A 26,349-nucleotide genomic window follows, 5' to 3' on the forward strand; every position below is an offset into this window, starting at 1 on the left:
AAAATTGTTTCACCCCTTCCCTTTTGTCGGTTCTGCCATTTGAGAATTCATTTTAAAGCATTATTTTAAAGTTGTTTGGAGGGGACTTTGGAAGAACTGAAGAAAATTCCTGCCTCACTCCCCACTTCATCTCTGCCCCCTTATACTTTTTATTGTTTGGTTGATTTAATTGAGCTATCTAGTCCTTCAGTGATTAATTGGAAAGAATGTGGACCCTTACCCTTACAACAGTATAGTACAATAATTAGGAGGGATAGAAATTATGAAATAGGATAACATCTAGGAGGCTTTAAAATTGACCCAGATAGCTGGTAATGAGTGCCTATTCCAGTGTGTTGGAAGTCAGAAGAGAAAAGAAATATATAAAATAATATTCAAAGAAATAATGATTGTTATTTGTAACTATGAATCTGATTTTTAAAAAAGTTATGTTTATTATCTTGCTTAAGAAAATAAGGATTCACTTTAGAACCATTTCTATAAATTATTTTTACATATTTAAAAAAGCATATGGATTATCAGACTGTAGGAAGTCTATAGCTTATATGGTATTTTGTGTTGACACTTCTGATTTAAGACTGAAAATCCTGCTGTTTTGGAAATGCCCAATTGATATGTTGGACAACTAACAATAAATGCACATTTTTAACTAAAAAAAATAATTTGGAAACATGATTTTTGTAGAACACATCATTCTTTGATGAATCCAGATAAATAAGGGGTATGTGTGAGTGTGTGTGTGTGTATGCATGCACACATTCACATGTGCATATATGCACAATGCCCAAAGTAAGGTTTCAGGTTATAAATTCATACATTTTAAAGCTAGAATTCATGCTGGAGATTATTTTGTCCAATCTTCTCATGTTACAGTTAACAACTAATATTTCCATAACACTTAAAGGTTTTCAATGTGTTAATATCATTTAAATGTTACAACAACCCTGTGAGGTAGCTACTTAAGCAGTTATACATATATTTTATAATTGTGTTACATATTTTATAAATGGAGTTATATATTTCATATCTATATTTTATATAGATATTTTATAAATTGAGTTATATTTTTTATAAATGTGAAAGCTCAGGTTCAGATAAATTAAAATGACTTGCTCATTGTCACATGGCAAATTTCAGAAGTCTGATTTGAACCTATCTATTTAACTGTTTCTCAGATAAGGAAGCAGGAGCCTAGGGGAAAATGACCTTTAAAGGTCCTATAGTCACTTAGCTTATTGCATCACACTAAGGAGAAACACTCATGCCTGGTGAACTAAAGCTTTTGTCTTCCTACACCGTAAGTCTTCTGGGGGTAGATAAACTCACCCAGCAGAACAAAGAGTCATCATCCAGAGAATTGCCAAGCCATCCTGAAAATTGGAGATTTCCCTGGAGAAATTTTCTGCAGTAGAGAAATGAGGAGTTGCTAACGATTTCTAGTAGAAATTCAGTTTAGCTTTCTCATTGTTAGGTTAACTCTAAACAAAATGTACATTATTTTTTTTTTCTCTTTCAGGTCCGGCACAGACTAAGGTACTGGACTGTGTCTATGTCACCAACATCTTCAGGATGATGGAGTGGATGATTTGAATTCACTTGCCTAACAAGCATCCCACCATTCCTGCTGTTTAGAATATGGATTCTTAATTTTTATTTTTTTGGTCATGATTCCTTTTGGCAGTTTACTAAAACTTCTGAACACTTCTCAGAATAATGTATTTAAATAGAATTAAATAGCATTAAAATAAAATTGATTATACAAAAAAAATTAAAATAAGTCATATACCCTAGGTCAGAAACATTTGAGAACAGGAATCCAAAAGCCTGCAGATATTGTGCTGAATAAATAAAAAAAAAAAAAACTTCCTAAACTTGACACATCTCCTATGTCTAATCCCTCATCTCCATTAACATTCAAACTAGTGGTGTTCTATATGTATTTAGCAACTGACTAACAACACATCAACCATTTTTAAGTTAAATCTGTATTATTAACATTTTCCTATTACTCTTAAGTCTAGACAATCAAAACCTCAATAAATCAAATCCTTATTTCTGGAGGTTGCTGATTTCAAAGTTATAAATGTTCCCACAGAAAATTTAACAATTATCTTTCACCAGCTGGTTTAAGGTGACTCCAGAACACCCCTGATTCAAACTCTCTTCACCTTTCTGCTGAAATATTGTGTTAGCTTCCTAATTAGTCTGTTTCCATTCTTTCACCTCTTTAATGTAGTTTCTGCACAGCTGCCAAATTGATATTCTGAAAATTCAAATAATCCTATAGTACTTTTCTACTCACAAATTTTCAGTGGCTACTTATTCCTCCTTTGATAAAAGACACAATTTTTAAATTTGTCTTCGAAGCCCTTCATAATCTAGCTTCTACCTATCTCTCTGGCATCATTGTAGTTCACCCTTCCTTTTAGAAGAGGACCAATAGCATCCCAGGCGATGTCTTGACTTGAACGTAAATTGAATTTAAGCGAGGCAGAATTGCACAGTCATCAGCCTCACTCTCTTTTCCTGACTCATCCAATTCCAGTGGCAGGACAAAAGTCAAGACAAATGGTGATGGCCAAGGAAGCAGTACCAACATTTCTTTTTTTTATTTCCTATCACTCTCCTTCATTCAGTTTCAAGTGCAGTCAGAGGAGCCTCCTGGATGATCCTTCTACAGGACATAGTGGTCATGTATGTTTGAAAGGCACTTATTCCTTATCTCAGCCTCATAGATTTCCTATATTTCTTCAAAGTACTGGTCAAGTGATTCCTCCTATTGGAGCCATTTCCTGATGCCATCAGTTATTAGTGTTCTTACTGAAACTTCTTCACATTATTTTGTATAAACATTGTATTTTTATTTTTAACTCTGTAAATATTTTATACCCACCCCTCCTTCAACAATTAAATGTAAGCACCTTGAGGGCAGGAGTATTTTAATGCTTTCTTCGTAGGTCCAGTGGTAACACATGCCTTGCATGAAACAAATGCTTAATAAATACCTATTTGATTGATTGTTCCAATCTCTTAAAAAATCTTTTTTTTTTAAATTTTACATGAAGCACAGTGAAACTTCAGAGTTATTTTAACTTGGGTTTCACTTAGTATTATTGATTTGAAGTGGGTTTTCATACAGTCATTTGGGTTATAAATTTCCTTTTGAAAACTATTTGTTCATATCCATTGGAAAAAAAATGTCTACTGAGGAATGACTTATTCTATATTATATTTGTAAATCTTTCCTGTACATTCTTTATGTTCTTAAAAATCACTATTTTTTTTTTGGCTAGGCAATGGTGTTAAGTGACTTGCCCAGGGTCACACAGCTGCTATGTGTCTGAGGCTGGATTTCAACTCAGGTCCTCCTGAATCCAAGGCTGGTGCTCTATCCACTGCACCATCTAACTGCCCCCTTAAATCACTATTTTTACTTTTGTAATTTCATCCATCCTTTGTTGGCAAAAAATATTCTCCCCCTTGGTCTTTCTACAATTACGAAAAAAAATCTTATATATTTCTTTTTTGTTCTTTTTTTTTTTAAGTGTGACCTTTTATAGGTGTTACGTATGCATTTTGAGCTTATATACTGCACATGGTAAACAGTATTGGTCCAATCCTAGTTTCTGTCAAGTGTTTTCCAGTTACACTGAGCTTATCAAAAAGTAATTCTTTCCCCACTACTTTATGTTCTTGGTTTTGTTAAACTTGCAACTAATATTCACTCTTGTCTCTATTTCTTGATAATTTAAATTATTCTACATGAACTGTGAAGCAATGTTTGCTTTTTTTAAAAAAAACAAGAAACAAATAATTATGCTACCTCCAATTATTGAATAACTATCTTTTTCATGTTATCTATCTTTTACTTTAAATATAATATATGATACATATTCATTTAATATCGTTCTCAGTGGAGCAATGGATAGAGCACTGGGTCTGGGGTCAGGATGATTTGAGTTCAGATATAATCTCAGACACTAACTAATTGTGTGAATTTGGACAAGTCACTTAATCTCAGTTTTCTTAATTATAAAATGAAGGTCATAAGATCACTCACCTCACAGGGCAATGTAAGTTTCAAATTAGATGATATTTGTGAAGTTCTTAGCACAGTGCCTGCCACATAGCAGGTGGTAAGTAAATTCTTATTTCCTTACAATCCTCTTGGGGGAGAGGGAGGTAAGAGGAAAGAGCATTGCATACCTAAGACTCTTTTTTTGTTCGTTTTTGTTTGAAATAATCTGATCTGAGTCCCCACATAGCAATTACAGAAATTGCTGTCTTTATATAAATTATTTCCTTCCCACCCCTCCTCCTCCCCTACCCCACTTCCTCCTTCTTCTTCTTGTATTACTACTACTATTACTACTACTTCTTCTTTTTGTCTCTCACACATGCACTCTGTCTCTTGGTCTCTTTATCTCTCTGTCTCTCTGTTTCTGTCTTTCATCACACACACACACACACACACACACACACACACACACAGTCACATATCACACATACACTTCATTCCCCTTGTCTTTTGTTTGAGTGTAGTTTCTTTCCAGCACCAAATTCATCACTTCTTTTTGATGAGACATCATTTTAAAAAATACTCATTCACGTGTTTTACTTTATTCATTCTTTTTCTCTTCAATGATAGGTGTAGTTTATTTACTCTCTAGGTATTTCTCACATGTGTTATCTCTCTTTTGTTCTTTCATTTCTTTCCCACTTAATTTTGTTTCAATTCATTTAAAGAGAGAGAGAGAGAGAGAGAGAGAGAGAGAGAGAGAGAGAGAGAGAGAGAGCGAGAGCAAATAGTATGCTTTGATCTGCATTCTGATACCACAGTTCTTTTCCTGGATATGGACAGTATTTTCCAACACAAATCTTTAAGGCTTGTCTTAGATCCTTGCATCTCTAAGATCTAAGTCTATCAAAGTTAGTCATTGCACAATATTGCTGTTACTATGTACAATATCCTCCTGGTTCTGCTCACTTCAGCATCAGTTCATGTAAGTTTAGGTTTTTCTGAAGTCTGCTTGCTTGTCATTTCTTACAGCACTATGGTATTCCATTACATTCATATACCACAACTTGTTCAGCCATTCCCCAATTGATGGACACCTCTCAATTTCCAATTCTTTGCTGCTGTAAAAAGAGCTGCTATTAATGTTTTTGTACATGTGGGTCCTTTTCCCATTTTTATTATCTTTTTTGGGATGCAGGCCTAGTAGTGGTATTCCTGGATCAAAAGGTATGCACAGTTTTATAGCCCTTTGGGCATAGTTCCAAATGCTCTCCAGAACTGTTGGATCAGTTCACAACTGCATCAACAATGCATTGGTGTTCCAATTTTCCCATATCTTTCTCAACCTTTATAATTTTCATTTTCTGTCTTATTAGCCAATCTGATAAGTGTGAGATGGTACCTTAGAGTTGTTTTAATTTATATTTCTCTAATCAATAGTGATTTAGAGTATTTTTTCATATGACTATAGATAATTTTAATTTTTTCATCTGAAAACTACCTGTTCATATCCCTTGACTATTTATCAATTGGGAATATAAATTTGAGTCACTTCTCTATATATTTTAGAAATGAGGTATTTATCAGAAACACTGGCTATAATAATTGTTTCCCGGGGTTTTACTTTAATTCTAATCTTAGTTGTAATGACTTCGTGTAAAACCTTTTTAATTTAATGTAATCAAAATTATCTATTTTGCATTTCATAATGTTCTCTATCCCTAGTCTGGTCAAAATTCTTCCATTCTCCATAGATCTGACAGACAAACTCTTCCTTGTTATCCTAATTTGTTTATGGTTTCACCTTTTATGTTTAAATCATGTACCATTTTGATTTTAACTTGGTATAGGGTGTGAGATGTTGTTCTACGCCTAGTTTATGCTGTACTATTTTCCATTTCCCCCAGCAGTTTTTGTCAGACAGTAAGTTCTTAACCAAGAGGCTGTAGTTTTGGGATTTATCAAATAATATATTACAAAAGTCATTTACTACTATTTCTTGTGTACCTAATCTATTCCACTAATCCACTGCTCTTTCTTAGCCAGTACCAAATAGTTTTTGTGATTATCACTTTATAATACAGTTTTAGATTTGGTATGACTACGCTACCTTCCTTTGAATTTTTTTATTAATTCCCTTGAAATTCTTGACATTTTGTTCTTCCACATAAGTCATATTATTATTTCTTTCTAGCTCTGCAAAATAGTTCTTTGGTAGTTTGATTAGTATGGCATTGAATAAGTAAATTAATTTAGGTAGAATTGTAATTTTTATGATATCAGCTCAGCCGACCCATGAGTAAGTGATATTTGTTACTGTTGTTTAGATCTGAATTTATTTGGGTGAAAAGCATTTTGTAATTGTGTTCATATAGTCCATATAGTTCCTGGGTTTGTCTTGGCAAGCAGACTCCCAAATACTTTATATTGTCTATGGTTATTTTAAATGGAATTTCTCTATCTCTTGCTGCTGGGATTTGTTGGTAATATGTAGAAATACTGATGATTTATGTGGGTTTATTTTATATCCTGCAACTTTGCTAAAATTTTTACTTATTTCAAGTACCTTTTAGTTGATTATCTAGCATTTTCTAAGTATACCATCATATCATCTGCAAAGTGATAGTTTTGTTTCCTCACTGCCTATTCTAATTCCCTCAATTCCAATCTTGAATAATAATGGTGATAACAGACATCCTTGTTTCACCATTGATCTTATTGGAAAAGCTTCTAACTTATCTCCATCACATATAATGTTTGATGATAGTTTTAGATAAATAGCACTTAGCATTTTAAGGAAAACTCCATTTGTTCCTATGCTCTCTAGTGTGTTTATTTTCTCAAAAGCTTTTTCTGCATCTATTGAGATTATCATATAATTTCTGTTAGTTATGTTACTGATATGGTCAATTATGCTAATAGTTTTCCTAAAATCAAATCAGTCCTGCATTCCTGATATGAATCCCACCTTATCATAGTGTATTATCCTTCTGATAAATTGCTATAATCTCTTTATTAACATTTTATTTAAAAATTTTGCATCGATATTCATCAAGAAAATGGGTCTATAATTTTCTTTCTCTCTTTTAGCTCTTCTTGGTTCAAGAATCAGCACCATATTTCTGGCATAAAAGGAATTTTTTAGGACTCCATCTATTTTTCCAAATAGTTTATATAGTATTAGAATTAACTGCTCTTTAAATATTTGATAGAATTCACTTGGAAATCCAGCTGGCCTTGGAGATTTTTTCTTAGGCAGTTCATTGATGGGTTGTGCAATTTCTTTTTTCTAAAATGGGGCTATTTAAGTATGTTATTTTCTCTTCTGTTAATCTAGGCAATTTATATTTTTGAAAATATTCATCTTTTTCACTTAGATTATCAGATTTATTGATAAACAGTTGTGTAAAATAATTCCTAATGATTGTTTTATTTTCTGCTTCATTGGTGGTGAATTCACCCTTTTTTATTTTTGATATTGGTAATTTGGTTTTCCTATTTCTTTTCTTTAATCAAATCAACCAATGATTTATCTATTTTTTTCATAAAACCAAATTAGTTTTATTTATTAGTTCAATAGTTTTCTTACTTTCAATTTTATTGAACTTTTCTTTGAAATTCAGATTTTCTTATTTGGTATTTCATTGTGGATTTTTAATTTGTTCTTTTCCTAGATTTTTTTAGTTTCATGCTCAATTTGTTGATCTGCTTTTCTCTATTTTGTTCATATAAGCATTTAGAGATATAAAATTTCTCCTAAGAAGTGCTTTGGCTGCATCTCATAAATTTTGGTATATTGTCTCATTACTTCATTCTCTTTGATGAAATTATCCATTGTTTCTATGATTTCTTGTCTGACACACTTGTTCTTTAGGATTAGAATATTTAGTTTCCAATAATTTTTAATCTCTCTTTCCATGGTCTTTTATCATACATAATTTTTGTTGCACCATGATCTGAAAAGAATGCCTTTAATTGTGAGGTTTTTATGCCCTAATACACAGTAATTTTTTGTGTAGGTGCCATATACCACAGAGAAAAAGATATATTCCTTTCTATAACCATTCAATTTTCTTCAGAGCACTATCATATCTAACTTATCTAAAATTCTATTTACTTTCTTAACTTCTTTCTTGTGAATTTTGTGGTTAAATTTATCTAATTCTGAAAGGAAGAGGTTGAGGTTCCCCACTAGTATAGTTTTGCTCTCTATTTTGTCCTTTAACTCACTTAACTTCTCTAAATATTTGGGTGCTACATCACATGGTGCATGTATGTTCAATATTGATATTACTTCATTGTCTATGGTACCTTTTAGCAAAGTGTAGTTTCCTTCCTTATCTCTTTTAATTAGATCCATTTTTGCTGTTGCTTTGTCTGACATCAGGATTGCTACTCTTGCTTTTTAAATTTTTTAAAATTTATTTATTTTTAGTTTCCAACATTCACTTCCACAAGACTGAGTTCCAATTTTCCTCCCCATCTTGCCTCTCCCCCAAGATAGCATACATTCTGAATACCCTTTCCCCTAATCTGCCTCCCTCCTATCTCTCCCCACCTTCTCTTATCCCCTTCCCCTTCTATTTTCCTGTAGGGCAGGATAGATTTCTATACCCCAGTTCCTGTATTTCTTATTTCCCAGTTGCATGTGAAAACAATCTTTGACTTTTTTTTTAAAACTTTGGGTTCCAAATTTTCTTCCTTCAGCCCTCTCTACCCACCCTCATTGAAAAGGCAAGCAACAAGATACAGATTATACATGTGCAGCTTTGCAAAACACTTCCACAATAGTCATGTTGTAAAAAACTAACTATATTTCCCTTTATCCTATCCCACCCATTTATTCTATTCTCTCTTTTGACTCTGTCCCTCCTCAGAAGTGTTGGCTTCTGATTACCTCCTCTCCCAATCTGCCCTCCCCTTTATCACTCCCCTGCTCTCTTGTCCACTTCTCCCCCCATTTTCCTGTAGAGTAAGATAGATTTCCATACCCAATTGAGTATGTATGTTATTCCCACTTTAAGCCAAATCTGATGAAAATAAGATTCACTCATTCCTTCTCACCTTCCCCAGTTTCCTCTCCACTGTAAAAGCCTTTTCTTGTCTGTTTTATTTGAGATAATTTACCCCATTCTACCTCTCCCTTTCTCTTCCTAGTGTAATCCTCTCTCACCCTTAATTTTATTCTCCAGATATCATCCCTTCATCTTCAGTCCTCTGAGGCCTGCTCCAGGTTCATTGAGGCCTGTTTTGCCTGCACTCCCATGTCAAACTGCACTCTACTCCCTGCCGAGTGACATATACCTTTCATATCAACCATCCAGGCTGTCTTGGGCTGGAAATTTGTTTCATTCTGCCTTTTTGTGGGTTCTGCTGCTTTAGAATTTGTTTAGAGCCATTTTTACAGGTATTTGGAGGGATTTGGGGGAGAGTTTAAGCAAGTCACTGCTTTTACTCCACCATCTTCCAGTCATTTTTTTTCTTTAACTTCAGCTGAAGTATAATATATTCTGTTCCAGCCTTTTGCCTTTACTCTGTGTGTGTTTCTCTGCTTCACATGTCTTTCTTGTAAACAATATTTTGTAGGATTCTGATTTTTAATCTTGCCCCATGCTTCCTCACCAGTGTTTTGCTTCTGACAACTGATTCCCTCAATCTGTCCTTCCTGCTATCAGCCCTCACTCCCTTTTCTTTCCAATTTCCCCTCCTACTTCCCTATAGGGTAAGATAAATTTCTATACCCAACTGAGTGTGTAGGTTATTCCCTCTTTGAACTATATCTGATGAGAGTAAGGTTTAAACAATGCTCACCCTATTCCTTCTTTCCCTCTATTATATTAGGTTTTTTTGTATCTCTTCATGTGATGTAACTTGCCCTATTCTGCCTCCCCTTTTTCTCTTCTCCTAATACGATCCTTTTTTCACTCCTTAATTTTTTTTTATACATCATCACATCAGTTACCTTATAACCATACTATCTGTCTATGTATAACCTTTCTAATTGCCCTAATACAGATCCAGTTCTAAAAGATTACAAGTATCATCTTTCCATGGAGGGATGTAAAAAGTTTAACCTTACTGAATAACTTTTTTTCCCTCTCCTGTTTACCTTTTTCTGCTTCTCTTGAGTCTTGTATTTGAGGATCAAATTTTCTGTTCACATCTTTTTTTTTTTCTTCCAATCAGGAACATTTGAAAGTCCTCTATTTTACTGAGTGTCCAACTTTTCCCCTGAAAGATTATGCTCATTTTTCCTGGGTAAATTGACTCTTGGTTGTAATCAAGCTCTTTTGCCTTCCAGAATATAACAATCCAAGTCCCCTGATCCTTTAATGTAGAGGCTTCCAAATTCTGTGTAATCATGACTACAGCTCCTTTATGTTTGAATTTTTTTTTTCTTTCTGGCTTCTTGCAATATTTTCTCCTTTATCTAATAATGCTGGAATTTAGCTACAATATTTCTTGGAGTTCTCATTTTGGGATTTCTTTCAGGAAGTGATAGGTATATTCTTTCAATTACTGTTTTACCTTCTGGTTCTAGAATATAAGGGCAGGTTTTCTTGATAATTTCTTGAAAAATGCTGTCCAGGCGCGCTCTCTCTCTCTCTCTCTCTCTCTCTCTCTCTCTCGCTCTCTTGATCATGGCTTTCAGGTAGTCCAATAATTCTTAAATTATTTCTCCTGGATCTATGTTCTTTTTGCAGTGAGGTATTTCACAATTTATTCTATTGTTTTCATTCTTTTGTCTTTGTTTGACTGATTCTTGACGTCTCATAGAGTCATTAGCTTCCACTTACCCTATTCTAATTTTTAAGGAATTATTTTCTTGAGTTAGCTTTTGTCCCTCCTTTTCTGTTTTGACAATTATACTTTTTACGGAGTTCTTCTCTTCAGTGACTTTTTGTGCCTCCTTTTCCACTTGGTCAATTTTACTTTTTAAGGAGTTGTTTTCTCCAGTGGATTTTTTCCCCAAATTTGGCTTATTGTACTTTTTAAGAAATTATTTTCTTCAGTCAATTTTTGTACTTCCTTTTTCAAGCAGTTGACTCTCTTGCATACTTCTCATTTCTTTTCCCAAATTTTCTTCTACTTCTCTAATTTTATTTCTAAAATCCTTTTTGAGCTCTTCTAAGAAGGCTTTTTGTCTTGAGACTAATTCATATTCCTTTTTGAGGCTTCACATATATTTTGACATTGATGTTCTTTTCTGAGTTTGTTTGTATCTTCCCTGTCACCATAGCAGCTTTCTATGATCAAGTCTGTTTTCTTTACTTTTCTTTTCTTTTCTTTTCTTTTCTTTTCTTTTCTTTTCTTTTCTTTTCTTTTCTTTTCTTTTCTTTTCTTTTCTTTTCTTTCTTTTTTCTTTTCTTCTCTTTTCTTTTCTTTTCTTTTCTATCATTTTTAGTCTATTTCATGACTTCTAAAGTTGAGTCCTTCTCCTGGGACACAGGAGGCATTGTCCCAGGCTTTGTGTTTTGGGCCAAGGGTCTGGTCCCTGGATTTCTGTGCATGGGCCTCAGGTGCTAAAGGCTTGATCACTGCACTGGGGTGACCTGGCCTAGTCATGCCTGTTTTGCCCTCTGTCTCTGCCTACACTGGGCCTGGCGGCCTCACGGGTGGCCTGCTGTGTCACTGGCCTGCTGATCCAGGGCCAAAGGGCCTCAGGTATTGCTCTGTGCTGTTGCTAAGAGCCTGCTGTTAGCTTTTCCAGACACCATCCATACTAGGCTGCACTTTCCTTTTACCCAAGTGAGAGAGACCTTTCCTGAAGTCCTTCTAAGTTATCTTAAGCTAGAAAATTGTTTCACTCTTTTTTTGTAGGTTCTGTTGCTTGAAAATCTGTTTAGAGGCTTGATTAAATGTTCTTATCAGAGAGAAACTGGGGAGATTTCAGACGTCTTCCTAGCTATTCTCTATATCTTTGTTCTGCCTCTTTTGTTCTTTCAATGGCAAATAGAAAGTGAAACTTCTAAAAAATAAAGTCTTATTTCCTTAATTAATCAGTTCATTTTCATCCTATCAGTATCTGTTTAACTTTTCTAAACTTCTTTGATTTGATAAATTTCTATGTAAGATATCATGTTCATCTCTCCTTTCACTAGTTAAAATGAGTCTTTTTTTTATCATTTTCTGAAAATCCTTCCCCCCCTCATAACCACAAATGCATTTAGTGCTAGAAATTTTTGCTTAGTTTGTCAAGATACATAATTTGTATAAAATCTAATTTCTTTTTCTTTTGTATTTTTTCAATTTATTTTGTTCATTAGTAAAGCCTTCATGATTACGATTGTCAATAGGTGAAGAGCTTCTTCCTGACTATTGGTAACATTCTTTCTTTAATGTTGAAGTTTGCTGCATGATGGCACTATTTCTAAGTGAGTAAATTTAAGGTATCCTGATGATGGTGCAATTTAGTGTTTATTAGAGTGTCTTGTGCGTCCTTCATAATTTTCTTAACGATTTCTAAAAATGTGGTATCCAAGGATTTTTTTTTCCTTTTTATTCCCATCCCCCACTCCCACCCCCAACCAATAACATTCTGAGTTACAGAATCTTATAAGCTAAGTGGAAAATACTCCAAAGAACAACTAGTCAATTCCATTCCTAATAGCAAACAGCAAGGCATTAAATAACCATAAATCACCATGAAGAGATAACTTTAGAAGCTGTATATTTATCCCTTGAATCAATAAGAGACAAAGCAAGAAACTGGGTGAGGAATGATAAACCGTGACTCAATATAAATTTTAAAATTAAGCTCACTGAATCCTAGAGACAGACTCAAAGAGGAACGTAGCTTTTGATGGAATGAGAAGAACATGAACGGAGCTGGAGAAGGGGAAGCTAAAAGAAATGATATTGAGTAAGAAAAATGAATTGCAAGAAGCAATTAACAAAAAGAAAGGTGCTAGCACTTTGGAAGCAAGGATGTTTGAGCAAATTAGGAGCAAGACATTCTGGAAAGATGGAGTATTTCTGTAACCTTTGGAATACAGACCCCCAAGGAGGTAATCCTGTTTCTCCTTTATCCCATTGGACTCTCTCATAGAAGCCTAAAACCTTTCCCTCTATGTATATGGGAAATCTATTTGCTTTTCGTGTATATGTGTGTGTGTGTGTGTGTGTGTGTGTGTGTGTGTACGTGCATGCCCGTGTGTGTGCATCTGTGTATGTGTGTGTTGATGGAGGTAAACACAGTCACAGTAGAAGCAAATACATACACACACACACACACACACACACACACACACATATATATACATATATATATATATATATATATATATATATATATATATATATATATATTATATATATATTTTTTTTTTTTTTTTTTTTTTGCCAGAGACATTTTGTTTTTCGCCAGAAGCTCTGCCTCTGGCCAGAAGTTGAGACCTAACAAACAGGTGAAAAGAATTACACATTTCTACATCCTATGAAATTGCTTTTCAGAATACTGAAGGAATGTTTATGTAAGGACACCTATTTGACCAACAAGTCAATAGCAAGGAGAAAGAAAATTATGCATGGCTACAGGACCCTAACTCTGGCTCCCTACTCCCCAACTTTGATACTAGACATATAAACTATATATTTGATGAGATTGATAGTTCTATTACATGTATAGTTCTTTTCTCTTATGATTGACATAGGACATTACTGGACTCCATAGGCAAAGTAATGGTTTCCATCATATCTTCCATATCCAATAAATCCAATTATCATTTATTAAGCACCTATTATGTCCTAGGCACTGTGCTAAGCATTAAAAAATGCAGTTAGTTAAAAGAAAGACAGTCTTATATACTTGATAGCATGGAGCCTTAAAAGATTTTGGTACATTTTCACCTTTTCATAAAATATCATGCTGTACTTCAAAAGATAAAAGGACCTCCATAATGGCATGTCTTTAGCAAAAGATTTCAAGGAAAGGAAGAAGAAGAAGAAGAAGAAGAAGAAGAAGAAGAAGAAGAAGAAGAAGAAGAAGAAGAAGAAGAAGAAGAGGAAGAAGAAGAGGAAGAAGAAGAGGAAGAAGAAGAGGAATAAATAATGAATTTCTTTCAAGACTCTGTCTTAGGATATCCTAAACACTGAAACTTGTAAGTTCAATTTCCAGAAACTCTCTACCTAAGCTTTATATTTGCAATTATCACATAATTTGTTGATTTTTCTCCAGTGAATGTTTGCCAAATACTCCCCATCAAAGATTTCTTATGTATTAAATATTTATGACCAAGCTGTTACACCGAAAACTTGAGTATATACTTTACTTTTAGAATTAATTTATTTCTAATTTTTTAATGCAATGTAATTAGCTGAATTGCTCTTAGAATATAATCAGTTGTTATATATTTGAATAAGTTAATCATGTCTTTGTGGAAGTGTGACTGGTTTATAATTATCTCAGAGCCTGAAATTCACTGTTTATCTGAAAAGTAAGACTAAATCCAATTCCTAGTTAAGTAGACTGTGGGAAGGAATCATAAAATATGTCCTTATTTAGAAAGTTAATCCTGGTACTTTGAGTTCATAAGACTTCACATTATTTTTCTGCTTACTTTACAACAGAATTTTTATGGGCACCACATTTTAGGAATAACATCAGTGATGACTTAGTCCAGAGCAGGGTATGATGATGGGACCAGAGAACAGGCTGGACAAAGACTCACTGAAGGAACTGCTAGCTTAGCCTGGAGTAGAAAACCCTGACTTAGTGGTGTGCTCTCAAACATGTTGAAAGGTGTTTATGTGAATGAGAAATCAGAATTATTTTGCTTAGCTTCAGAAGAGAGGTATATTAACAATGGCTGCAAGTTCCAGAGAAACAAATTTCTGTTCAACTTAAGGAAAAAAGAAAGTGAAACTTCCTCGTAAATGTTGTTATTATTGTTGTTTAGTCATTTCAGTTGTTTCTGACTCTCTGACCCCAAGTGGGACTTTCTTGGCAAAGATGCCGGAGTGATTTGCCATTTCCTTCTACAGCTTATCTTCCAAATGAGGAAACTAAGGAAAACAGGGTTAAGTGACTTACCCAGGGTGACATGACTGGTAATTTTCTAAGGCCTGATATAAACTAAGGTCCTCCTGATTCTAGGCCCAGCTGTCTATCTACTGTACCACCTACCTGCACTCTTCCTATTAATTAAAGTTATCTAAAATCTTGAGTTGCTTCTAATTTCACAACCTATCTCCTATGTATCCCCTTCTTTCCACTCATACAATCAACACTCTAGTTTAGCCATTAATCACCTTTCCACTGTACTCTTGCCAAGCCTATTAATTGTTGCCTTTGCTTCAAGTCTCTTCCCACTTTAATAAATTTCTCACTCGTGTGCAAAGTGATTTTTCTAAAGCTTGATGTATCACACCAATCCCCCCCAAAGTAAACTCACATTATGTCTCCCTATTACATCCAGGAATAAATAAGACAATCTCTGGTGTTGAAATCCCATCAGGACACGACCCCTTCGTATTTTGCCAGACTTCCTTCACTTTATTCAATTCTACTTACCCTATAAACAAGCTATATTACTCTACTTCTTATCTCTGGCACATGACATGCCATCGCCCAACTCTGTGGCTTTGTTTTGGCTGATCTCCTTGCCTGGAATCCTCTCCCTCTACCTCCATGCTTTTTAAATCCCAAGGCTTCCTTCAAGACAGTTCCAATCCTTCATGGTGCAGATTTTTCTCAGATATTTAAGCCTTCATCCTTTTCTCTATTCTTGCCCAAAACAAAGAAGCAAACAAAATTCTTTGCAATCTACCCTTGAGTCATTGGTTGCCTGCATCTGACTCTTCATGACTCTGTGGATCCTGTCCATGGAGATTTCTTAGCAAAGATGCTCAAGTGATTTGCACATTTCCTTCTCAAGTAGATTAAGGCAGACAGAGGTTAAGTGATGTGCCCAGGGTTAAATAGCTACCAAGTGTCTGAAGCCAGGTTCGAACTCAGGTTTTTCTATCTCTGGGCCAAGGGCTCTATCCTTTGCACTACCTAGCTGCTTCTTGGACATCCAGACTGCTTCCTAGCTATTTCATGTAACTTCTCCAGTACCCACATTTTACTCCTCCTTCTTAGCTCCCCATTATGTTCTGTCTTCTCCCATTAGAATATAAAGTCCTTGAGGTCACTGTGTATCTTGCTTGCTTATACCTGAATCCCCAGAACTTACTACAATACCTGGCACATGTGCTCACTAAATGTGCTACCTACCTATCTACCTATGTAGGTGGAACAGTGGATAGAGAGCAGGGCCTGAAGTCAGAAAGACTTGAGTTCAAATCTAGCTTCAGATACATGCTAGTTGTATCACTTTGGGCAAGACACTCATCCTATGTTTACCTCAGTTTCTTCACCTGTAAAATGGAAATAATAACAGTACCTACCAGTGAGGCTCAAATTAGGTTAGAGTTATAAAGCTTGCACAAGTCACTTAAACTTAATTTGCCTCAGTTTCTTCAACTGTAAAATGGCAATAATAATAGTATCTACCTATGAGGCTCATAATATTTGTAATAATATTTGCAAAGTGCTTAGCATAATGCCTAGCATATGATAGGTTCTATATAAATGCTTGTTACCTTTGCCTATCTATTAATTTACACATCATCTTCTCCATTAAAATATATTTGACTTTTCTCAGTATCCAAAGTGCCTAGTATAGTAACTGGCCCATACTAAGTATTTGATAAGACAGCCAGGTAGCACAGTAGATTGAATGCCAGGCTAAAAGTCAAGAAGTTTGAATCTAGCCTGGCTGTATGAATCTAAGTATGTCACTTAACCTCTGTCAGTCTCAGGTTTTTTTTTGTTTGTTTTTGTTTTGTTTTTACTGATAAAATGGGAATAATAATAGCATGTACCTGCAGGGTTGTTGAGAGGATAAAATGGGATAATATTTGTAAAATGCTTTGCAATCTTTAAAGTGCAATATAAATGCTAGCTATTATTATTATAAATGTTTATGCACTATGCTTCAGTACATTATGTGTTCCCCATCAATGGAGGTTTTGTGACCACAAAATACTGAGGGAATATGTATGGTATAAATAGAAGAAGGGAATAATGCTGATGTATAGGTTTGATTATGTGACTTCTGCCATCACTTGAAACTCCAAGAAGGGGCCAGGATTCCCAAGATTCCCTTGGAAAGCAAATGAAAAAGATTTATTAGGTTAATAAGCTTGGGTCTATAATAATGTGGCTATTTTCTATATTACAGCTATATGGACAGATCTACACAGGAAACATAAAGTGGGCAATTAAGTCAATGCTGATTTGTCAATCACTCTAGCAGTGGGAACACTCTACCAGTGTTTTGAACTTTCTACAGTAAAACAATAACCAATGTTCATAAAGATGGGGTGGCATCCCTCCAAAATCATGTAGTACCTCCTTAATCAAAAAATATGTCATGGGGTTATTATTATTGTGATGGTATTATTCTTAATAGTGACATTATATTTATTTTCTCTCTTGAAACTCACAACAATCCTGTGAGGAAATTGTTATAATTATCATCATTTTACAAATGAGAGAACTGAAACTTAGGTAAAGTCACTTTCTCAGTCAAACCATGATTAAGTGCCTAAGACAGAATAAAAACCCAATCAATTGGATAATGGCTGAACAAGTTGTGGTATACAGTTGTGATGGAATACTACTATGTTATAAGAAATGATAAGCTCAATAATTTTTTAAAAACATGGAAAGACTTGCACAAAATAATGAAGAGTGAAATGAACAGAACCAAGAGAACATCATATACAGTAACAGCAATACTGTTAAGAACACCTTTGAGCGAATAAATTATTTTGGGTATTACAAATACCCAAATTAACTATAAAGGACACATGGAGAAAGATGCTATCTGCATCCAGAGAAAGAACTGATAAATAGAAGCATGTATGGAATAATTTTACATATGTATAGATCTATTTGTGTCTAATTGTAGCTATCTCTAGGGTGAGGGGAGGGGTGGGAAGAAAAAAAATACATTTATATGGTTTTGTTGTATATTTCAAAGGAATATCAAGCTGTGCATTGTAGGTGTGTCGTTTCCTGTGTAATTATCTTTTTTATTGTACTCTGTTGTGGAAATGCTTGTTTTATTCCATAAATTAAAAGTAAAATTTAAAAAAAAAACCTATCCTAATGCTAGCTCTAGTTTGCATTTTTTTTTATTAAGAAAGGGTAGTAAGTTCCTTATAATTATAAATATTTGAGCCAACTGTATGACTGCTTATTTTGTTTGTCAAAAAGGAGTTTCATGCTTCAGTTATAAGTTGTAATGTTAACTCTGGAAACTTTTACTACCCCTATATTCTCTGAGTTATACGCTAAATCCTTAAAAATTAGGAATACACACATACATACACACACACACATACACATATAAAATTCATTCATTCAGAAACATTTTTAATCTATTATGAAAATGACCTTGTGCTTTTTAATTCAAGGAACAATTAATGAAAAATTCTTTATTACAAACACACACACACACACACACACACACACACACACACATAACTGGACATAGCACATAGGAGATGTTTCACAAGCACTTACTGAATTGAAGTGATATGAAAGGAAGTCCTAGAATCCCAGGAGCATGGGATCATAGATTGAAAGTTAGGACCACCTCAGAGATTATCAAGTCCAGTTATCTCATCTGAAGGATAAAAAACTAAGGGAGGTCAAGAACACACTGGAGATTGAGTGATTTATTCAAGTAAATGTCATTGAATTGGAGTTCAGGGAATCTATTACCCAGAGGAATGCAAGGAATGCAGAGTTCTTTGTGGTAGGATGGTGTAATAGAAAAGAAGTTAGGAGACTCCTATATATTCCTGCCTTTGTTATCAACTATCTCTTTGACCTGGAGCAAATCAGATTAATTCTCAGTTTCCCCATTTTTTAAACAGAAAGAATACTCTTAGTCCCTCAGGATTATTTGGAAGATAAAAGAAAGAATGTATATGCAGGGACTGAGCAAAAAAGATATTAAATGAAAGAATGGTCTTATTATTTTAGATGCTGATAGTCACCTAGGATACCTTCCTCAATAAATGAGAAGAAACTACCTCCCCAACTTCCTTGAGGGTCTCCTGTCAGCATGGTTTATTGCAGGAGTTTGTGTTTGCAGATTCATTCAGAACTCCTTGCCACCATATCCTTGCATTTGACTCCTCTGCCTGAAATATACACTGCAGAGCTGTAGTAACAACCAAGCCAGGCCAGGTTCCCATTAAATTGCAGACTGACTTGTTAGGCACAGTGGAAGCTTTACTTCATGATGCTTTCCTTCCTTCTTCCCTTTTTTTATTTTAGCATGCTTTTTGTCACTTTCAATTATATTTATTTTCCCCATCACGCCATCCTTGTTTCAGAAGGCAAAAGGCATGCTGACATCTGCTGCTAATTCTGCAACTTCTCAGATCAGTTCTGAGAAGGAGCAGGCTCACTTCAGGCAATGACCCACATCAGCACCATTTCATCATTCTTTTTGAACTCCCCATGACTCTTCAGAGGAAGAGTCCTCTGGCTAAAGAATAATCTAGGCCTGGGACTCGAGAGGAACTTTCAAGATTTTTATTTTTTTATAGCTATCCAGCAATCTAAGTATCTTAATGATGTGAAGAGGAATTTGAGAATTTGAATCATAATATATTGGCTTTACTTTAGTGCTTTAAAGTTTGCAAACTTCTTGATGTGGGTTGTTACATTTCATCTTCAATAGGAGTCTATAAAGTAGGTCTTAAAGGTATTTTTATCCCCATTTTACAGATGAAGAAACTGAAAATCAAAGTTAAACATTTAGCTAACATCATATGGTTAGTAAATGACAGAGGAAGAAGTCAAATCAATCTTTCCTGGTCCCAGACACCAAACTTGTTCCATTACATGGTATTGCCACATACAAAAATAGATATACACTTGCATGTATATGACATGGTATATCATGAATGCATTTCAGGTATATGTATATAGGTCTATGATATGTGTGTATTTGCCTATGAATACATATACATAATTAAATTTGTATAAAATGTTATAGTTTACAAGATACTCTATCCATTTTCTAATTTTATCCTACATATTGATGAGCTAAAAAGAAAACATACTAAACCCAGACCAAAGAGGAAAAGACTAAGGAGTGGAGAGGGTCAGTGATTTGCCAGAAGTCACACAGACCTGCTAAGTGAAAGAGCTGAACGTTGAACCATGGCTTGTGATTCCAAATCCAGTACTCTTTCTACCATATTATTATGCTATATATTAAGAAGTGTGTGTACATGTTAACATGCACACACATATTAGACAGATAAATCTATTGAACACTAGTATTTTGTTAAAATACTAAAAGGAAAAAAAAGATATCTATATTACTTACCTCCACTGGCTGTTAGTTAATAATCATTTATTAAACAGCTAATATGTGCAAAGATATGTACTATGCTAAGTATTAGCGATAAAAATATGAAACAGTAAGCAGATCCCTAACTTTGAGACTAAGAATTTTATGATCTAATGGAGGAAGAGAACCCACAAAAGGGACCTGAAAAGTGGTGAGGAGAAAAAGAAAGAGGAGGAAATGATGAAGAACCAAAGTAGTTCAGTGGGGTAAGAATTGAAGAGATGACTGCCCTGAGGGGAGTCTTTAAATGGAGGTTTGGGGGGAAGCTCTTACCCCACTTTCCATTCAGAGGGGTCACAGTAGTCAACGGTAGGGATGAGATAGGAGTACTAAGTTTGAGCTGATCTTGCAGGAGGATAAGTTCTTATCACTCCTAAACCCTTTACAATTTGGCTTCTGATATTATCAGTCAATTGAAACTGCTCCCTACTAAAGTTATCAAGGATTTCTGAAGTCCTAATCTTATCATGGTTATTTCTCAGTCTTCATCCTTCTGGAATTTGTTGTTGTATTTAACTCTGTTAACCAACCTCTGTTCTTGGACAAACACTCTTTTGCATATTTTCATAACACAGCTCTCCTCTGGTTCTCTTCCTACCTGTCTTGCCACACCTCAGTCTTCTTTGATCAATCATAACCCATATCATACTGCTCCACTCCCCCCACCAGGGCTCTATCCTGGATCTTCATCTCTTCTCACTCTTTATTCCATCATTATTCTCTCATTTAGCAACTTCATTATCATCTCTATGCAAATTACTATCGGATTTATTTATTTATTTAGCCATTATTAGCTCCAAATTCATATTAACTAGTGTCTATTAGACATTCTAAAAATGTATGTAGACCTTTCAAACTCAGTATGTCCCAAACAGAACTCATTATGTCCCTGTTACCCCTCTTTCTGAATGCCTGTATTTTCTATAGAGGGCACCACCATTTTACTCATCTTACAGGTTTGAAATCTCAGAATTTTCTACAATTCCTTACTCTTCTTCACTACACAAATTCAATCAGTTGCTACATCTTATATTCCTATCACCACATTTCTCACATGCATCCCCCTCTCCTGACTTGTACAACTACCAAGTTAGTTCAGGGTTTCATTTCTTCTCATCTAGACCACTTCTGTGACTTCCTAATTGGTGCCCTGCTTCAAATTTCTCCATACTCAAATCCATCATCTACAAAGTCACCAAAGCGATTTGCCCGAAGTCCAGACCTTATGTCACTCCTCTCTTCAATAAACTTCCCTATAACTTCTAGGATAAAATCTAAAAATACTCCATTTGTCTTTAAAACCCTTTAAACCTTTCCCCAATCCACCTTTTCAGCAGTCTCATACACTGTACTTCTTATTATATTCTGAAGTATAGCTAAACTGGCTAGAAAACAATAAGTTGCTTCTCTTTTAGGTTATATTAAGCTGTAGGTTTTTATTTTAGCCTAAAAGTAATGTCAAAACCACAATTAACAATGCTTCATATTTAGACTTAAAATTCTGTAATTCATTAAGGTATTCAAAACCCATTTCCTACAACCAGAGGTGTGCTGGAGTCAGCTCTAACCTTCTTCCAAGCAATTGCCAAATTTTCAATGTGGGTATTTACATCTCAGAAAATGGCACCACAAGATAAATTAGTCTTGATTTATTGTTTGTTGACTGTCTAGACTTAAGAAAGTGCTAATAATGCATATTAAATACATTTATTTATTTTTGGTAAGTTTTTAAGTTTATTTTAAACTTAAATATAAAAAAAGAAAAAAATTGCTAGGTATACAGTAGAGTATGAGAGGATTCAATATAAAACAATAAATTTCCATTTCAAGAAAACCTATAATAAATAGTACACATGTTTTCAAAGCTGTCCAGCTTTTCTTTGCATACTTGTAGGTTTTCTTTTGTTGTCTGCTGTACACTTTCTACTTTATTTTTCCCTTCCCCCTTCCAGAAGGCTACAATTAAATGTGTGTGTATGTGTGTGTGTTTATGTATGTGTGTATGTACACATACATACATAGATGTCTATGCATACATATATACATAGACAGAATCCTTTGCTTACTCATTTTCATTTGTTTTATTTTGTTTTTAGCAGGTATTAGTTTACTCAAGTTCTAGTCTGAAGTATGGGGAATGATGCCCCAAGCCTCAGGTCCTTCTTATGTTACTTTCTGAGATCTGTCCCAGGCTCAACCTTGGACTCTCCCCTCTACTCCTAAGCCACAGCTAGAGCCCATTGGTCATGATGTTCTGTAAATGCTCTTGATTCTGCAGTGCCTCAGATGGCTAGGAATACAACTGTTCTCTCTGCCCTGGAACTGAACCCAGGGTTTCTGCTCTCTTGCAAGTGCCCACAGGCAGCAGCGTCCCCACCCCTCTGCTGCTGTACTCACCCGGTGTATGCTAGTTCCTTCTCCCGATCAGTTGCACCCCAGTCTAGTCAGTACAGTGGTTCTTGGCTTTCCTCGACCATGGAAGGTTCTTCAACTTTCTACTTCTCTGCCTCAGACCACCAAACTGTCTGGGAGATGAAAGTTTCTAAGACTGAGGCTGTTTCCCAAACCCAGCTGCCCCCCATCCTACCCCTCCCCCCTGCAGGAAGTTCCTTGATTCCACAGAGTTGGCCCTGGAGGTGTTTGCACTTCACTCTTACCTAACCTCCCCCGAGGTCAGGTCTTTCCTGGCGTCTTCTTAGGTTGTCTTAGGAGAACAAATGCTTTGCCCTGACTGTTGTTTATTTCTGCTGCTCTACATTCCCTCTGGGGCAACATTGGAGGAAATTTGGAGAGCTGAAAGTTTTCTGACCTATTCCTCCACCTTCCCAGAATCCTCTCCCTGCAAATTAAATTTTTAAAAACATATTCACATACCCCCCAAAGATCCTGATTGTTAAACATTCACTAGCACACCCTCATTTTCCTTTATAAACATTTGTTGAGTTCAACAGGATTGAAGTAGAAGGCTCAGAAAATAAAAGTATCACAAGACTGACTGTAGTCATACAGTATAATGTAATAAGTAATTACAACAATAATAAAATAACTGGCTTTTATGTAGAACTTTAAGGTTTGCTAAGTGCTTTATATCCATTATCAAATTTGATCCCTACAATACCTCTGTTGCTGCGCTATGTTTTTTTGTACAACACATTCTTTCCTCACCCCAATAGTTCTTCAAACATTATCATATAAACTCTTCCACTATTTCTGGATGGAGTGCGTCAATTTACTGCTCTCTGGCCCAACTCAACATCCCTGTAATTTTCTTGACCAAAATGTCCCTTGATGATTGCCACTCTCTTAACTGTGTTACTTTCCCTATTCTAATATCAGCTCCCTGAGGTCAGAGACTTTCATTGCTTTTTTATTTGGGTTTCCAGAAATCAGCACAGTTTCGGACATGTAGGATTTAATTTAAAAAAAAGAAGAACTTTTACAATTTAATAAATCCTTTAATTTTTTTCATTCAATTATTCATTAATTTATCCCTATATTAGATATGGCACTAAAATAATATAAAATTAATGTATAATTAAAAAGTCAGTGTTTCCAAATGACAGAGGCATAAAAAATAATATATTTTGAATCAATATAAGGAAGAACTTGACACACTTGGCATAGTGCTTTTCTGATACCTAGCATAAAAATAGAATGGATGCTAGGCCGTGTAATAGAAAGTTACAATAAATGATTGTTGCATTGAATAATAATAATAATAATAATAATAATAATAATAATAATAATGATCATTTATATAGTGTTTTGCAAATCCTGAAGGACTAGATAAATGATGATAAGAATGAGCAATAAGCAGCTTTTGAGAGGTAATGAGCTTCTTAGAAAACTAGCTAGCTGAGCAGTAGCTGGGTCAGATGCCAACATATTGAGAAATTATTAAGGTGGATCCATTGATTCATGGAAAAATCAATAAAAATAAAATAAACCAACCAACCAACCAATCAAAAGTAAAAAAAAAGAATTTGGAAAAAAAACCGCTCCGGGGGGGGGGGAAATTTACTATAAGAATCAACAATATGATGCTTTTTAGGTTATCTTGGAATTCTTGTTTGGTGAGTTATTTCATCAATCTATTTATTTCTAACTAATCTATGTATTTAAACATTTATGTTTATACTTACATATTCTATGTATAGCAGGTAACTATTGATACATGAGTATCAATAGATACATAGAATAGTTTATTACATGTATAGTTTATATATATGGTTTTAAATAAACTATAAAATACATATAGCCTTTAATAAAGACTCCTACACATGTATACATATGTGTATTTGTATTCACTTGTAAGATATGTGTATATATAAATAGGTATGCTGCACGTGTGTATAGATATAGATATATATATACATATATATACATATATATATAGAATTTAAGTTTATATAAGTATGTGTGTATAGTTGAATTGATTAATTATTTCTACATATCCTCAATAAGGCAGTGTCTGGGAACTATTCATACAACTCCCATGGTAGAGATTTAATTATTTCTTAAATTGACTCATTCCTCATTCATATAACTGTCAGCAAATTTGATACTACATGTAAACTGTTTGTAAAGATATTTTATTAATTATTATTAATCATATCACTGAGGCAGCTAGTTGGCACAGTGGAGAGAGTATCAGGACTAGAGTTGGGAATACTCATCTTCCTTAGTTGAAGTCTGGCTTCAGATACTTTCCAGCTGTGTGACCCTGGGCAAGTAACTTAATCCTGTTTGCCTCAGTTCCTCATCTATAAAAATAAGCAGGAGAAGGAAATGGCAATCTATTCTAGTATCTTTGCCAAGAAAACTCCAAATGAGGTCACAGAGTCAGACATGACATGACTGAAACAACTGAATGACAATGACAACAATAATAATGTTTAATTCAAGAATCTTATAATAGCACTTACTATTTCAAATCCTAGTGATGTGGTTTAGGGGTTCAGGGGGTCCTGGGACCCCAAAATCACAACACACTGGTCCTGTCTATAAGAATTCAACCAAGCCTTCTTTCAGCCAAAGACGAGGTTTATTAGAACATCTCATATTAGGCAGACCATTAACGAGTCTGAATATTAGTAAGCTATGGCTAGATTTTAAGAAGTCCAGCAGTGGCTAGATTTTAAGAATCCTAGGAGTGCTAGATTTTAGGAATCTGAGCAGTGGCTAGATTATAAGAATCTGAACATTGGCTGGATTTTAAGAATCTAAGCATCTTAATGGAGACAAGACGGACCTTATATATAGAAAGACTGTGGGAGGGACCTAGGAGTGGCCAGTAAATTGGGGTGAACAGAATTCCTGGGACCTAGACCTCCTGGCCAAAGGAGAAAGGAGCCTAGTTAGGATTAAGTGTGGGAAATGGCCAGGGGCCATGGGGAGGTAAGACAAGGGAGGGAAGATTGGGTGTAGCCACAGTGAAAGGCCAGTTGATGGGATTATAGCCTCAGGGGAAAGCCAGAGATTTTTGTCCACGTGGGAAAATCCAGGGTTTTTCCTTTCTGGGGTCTAGATCCCAACCCCATCATTAGCATCCAAATCCAGTCAAATCTAGTCCTTGTGGTTGGTGTGTATGGGTATATTTCTGTGTCTGCATATACATACATGTATACACATGCATACAGATAGTCATGAATATTTCTCAAGTACAATATTCTTAAATCCTAGCATTCAAATCTAGTCTTTGTGCTAGATAGGTATAGGGGAGTGTGTGTCTGTGTGTCTGTGTTTATGTGTGTATGTGCATGCACACATATATGTACGTTTCTTGATCTCTTGAATTTTCAGGTCCGGTATTTTTTCTGACATTTCCTACTGATCCTCCCCCCCCCATTTAATATCTAATGCTAACTGATGCAATCGTTTCTTTGCATGCATTTGTTGAATAAAAAA

General features: G+C 34.9%; 1 long non-coding RNA gene across 1 annotated transcript in view; it reads right to left on the minus strand.

The window, feature by feature from the left end:
* LOC144456722 (uncharacterized) overlaps window positions 1–23,008 on the minus strand; it is a 73,069-nt gene extending 50,061 nt beyond the window's left edge. The window contains exon 1 of the long non-coding RNA XR_013485752.1: window positions 22,840–23,008. This is a non-coding gene — a long non-coding RNA (uncharacterized LOC144456722). The remainder of the gene's footprint in view (window positions 1–22,839) is intronic.
* Between the last annotated feature and the right edge of the window lie 3,341 nt (window positions 23,009–26,349).

This window comes from Phascolarctos cinereus, unplaced genomic scaffold, assembly GCF_003287225.1.
Source record: "Phascolarctos cinereus isolate Bilbo 61053 unplaced genomic scaffold, phaCin_HiC Scaffold_4;HRSCAF=312, whole genome shotgun sequence".
Classification (NCBI taxonomy): Eukaryota; Metazoa; Chordata; class Mammalia; order Diprotodontia; family Phascolarctidae; genus Phascolarctos; species Phascolarctos cinereus.